The following is a 2561-nucleotide window of genomic DNA, read 5'->3' as shown; positions in this document are numbered from 1 at the left end:
GGGGGGGGACAGGAAGCAGGAGTAGCTGCTTAATAGGCAAGGGGTTTCCTTGGAGATGATGGAAATGTTCTAAGGTTGATTGGATGATAGCACCCAACTCTGAACACACTAAAATCCACTGAATTGTGTGCTTTAAAGGGGTGAATTTTGTGACACATAAATCAATAAAATAAATTTTTGATTAATGCAAAACATCTGCAATGAACAAAATAGCAACATTTTAAATAAAGACAGGCTCCCACTTTTCCTCATCTCCCCCAAATCCCAGCCCTGAGCAAAAACTCATCCTCACACCCACACCCACCCCTCCCCTCTCCCAGTAAAGCCCTGACAACCCCCTGCAGGGTGTCCCCGGGGGGCCCTGAGCCCGGATCACAGGGATGGAAGTCGGGGTGGAAGTGGGCAGGGTGTGCTGTGGGGCGGCCCCAGGCTGGGCCTTTGCAGAGGGCCCACTGCTCTGGGGTCTGCGTGGCCACGGAGGAGGGGAGAAGGTGCCATTGGCCCCTGCCACCAGGCTAGGTCAGAGGTCGGGGCGGGTTAAAGGTGATGATAGAGCTCTCTCCCTCCGGTCAGCTCCAGGCCACCTTCTCCGTCTCCCCTCCCATACCTGGTGCCCCCATCGCCTTACCCTGAAGCACACCTTCATGTTTCACTCACCCACCTAACAAGCTGGACCACGGCGCTGCCCACCACGGTAGCGCTGGCCACGTGTGGCTACTGAGCCCTGGAAATGTGGCTGCGGCCACTGGCTGACATGATAATAGTTTGGCTATATTAGGTGTAATTTTACATTTTTATTTTATTTTTATTTTTTTAAATATATTTTATTGATTTTTTACAGAGAGGAAAGGAGAGAGATAGAGAGTTAGAAACATTGATGAGAGAGAAACATCGACCAGCTGCCTCCTGCACATCTCCTACTGGGGATGTGCCCGCAACCCAGGTACATGCCCTTGACCGGAATCGAACCTGGGACCTTTCAGTCCGCAGGCCGACGCTCTATCCACTGAGCCAAACCGGTTTCAGCGAAATTTTACATTTTAAAAACATTTTAAAATTAAACAGTAGAAAGGTTACTTCACCTGTTTCTTTTTACTGTGGGCAGTTTACTTTTGGCGTTTTACTCTCGAAAAATTTAAAACTTTTCGTGGCTCACGCGTGATTTCCCACGCGCTGTTTGTTACCTGTGGCCTGCCTGCCTCTGCCAGAGGATGCGCCCTGAAGCGGGCGTCCGTCTGTCTTGTGCGCCGCCGTCCTCCCAGGCCGAGAAGAGAGCCTCACACACAGAATAGATGCTCAAGAAGCATTTGCTGGCCGAAACCGGTTTGGCTCAGTGGACGGAGCGTCGGCCTGCGGACTGAAGGGTCCCGGGTTCGATTCCGGTCAAGAGCATGTGCCTGGGTTGCGGGCATTTCCCCAGTGGGAGATGTGCAGGAGGCAGCTGATCGATGTTTCTCTCTCATCCATGTTTCTAACTCTCTATCTCTCTCCCTTCCTCTCTGTAAAAAATCAATAAAATATATTTTAAAAAAAGGAGCATTTGTCAAATGACTAACAGTGTCATTGTGCACGGCCATGTTTAGCTATGTGCTAAGCTTTAGTCGTTCTCGGGCCGACTTAGGGAGTGGGTACTGTTATTCTTCCCGTTCTGCAGGGGAGGGAACAGGCTCAGAGGGTTACGGGACTCGCTCAGCACCCCCAGAGGGACTGCAGGGGGTGAGACGGTGGACGTCCCTGGAGAGGTGGGACCCATCTTCCCTCCACTGCCTCCTGTGGGTCAGACGGCTCGCTCCCAGGGCAGACGTCTCCGGCTCAGGCGGGGAGGGTGTGTGTGCGGTCGCTTCGTGGTTTCCTGGGTCTCCGACGTGGTGTCTCCTGCCAGGAGGCCGCTGGCTGCCTGCAGCTGCCCCCGTGGCTTTTCCCCTGGAGGAGCGGGGAGGGCGGGGCCTGGATCCTTTGCACAATGTTTGGACTCATTAACCCTGCAGCCCGGCGGCTGGGCCGGAGGTGACTGGGACTGAGGTGGATTTGGTGGAGGGGGGCCGGTAGTGGGTGCGGGGAGCCTGAGGGGGAGGTTCTCCCCGCCCGGGGACACACACAGGCTCTTGTCCCGGGCCCCCGAGCACGGCCGGTGTCGCATGAGGGGAAACCTCAGGAACCTGACCCCACCTCTCCGCAGATGTCGAGGCACAAACCCAGAAAGCTGGCTCCACCCCAGCCTGCCCTTCCCACCATCGGACAAATCTGAACTTGAGGGGGCGAGTGGGACTTTGCCTCTTTGAGAATCACACAGACGAGTTGGAATAGTTTGAATTTCATCCCCCCCCCGCCCATACACACACCCTGGGACACACTGGGTGGACTCAGGCAAGTGAGTGAGTCTTCTCTGACTCACCTATAAAACGGAGGTAGGGGCCTCCTGGACCTGCTGAGACAACTTAAAGTTGTAAAGAGCGACTGCAGAGCTCCCAGGCGTCCTTGGTTCAAGGTGACTTCCAATGACTCAGTAATTTCTTCACGGCACCTCCTACCCCCCGCCCCCCCCAAAAAACACCTAACAG

The sequence above is a fragment of the Myotis davidii genome, unplaced genomic scaffold, assembly GCF_000327345.1.
Source record: "Myotis davidii unplaced genomic scaffold, ASM32734v1 scaffold803, whole genome shotgun sequence".
Taxonomy (NCBI): domain Eukaryota; kingdom Metazoa; phylum Chordata; class Mammalia; order Chiroptera; family Vespertilionidae; genus Myotis; species Myotis davidii.
The sequence above is the reverse complement of the archived record's forward strand: the minus strand, read 5'-3'. Positions refer to the sequence as shown.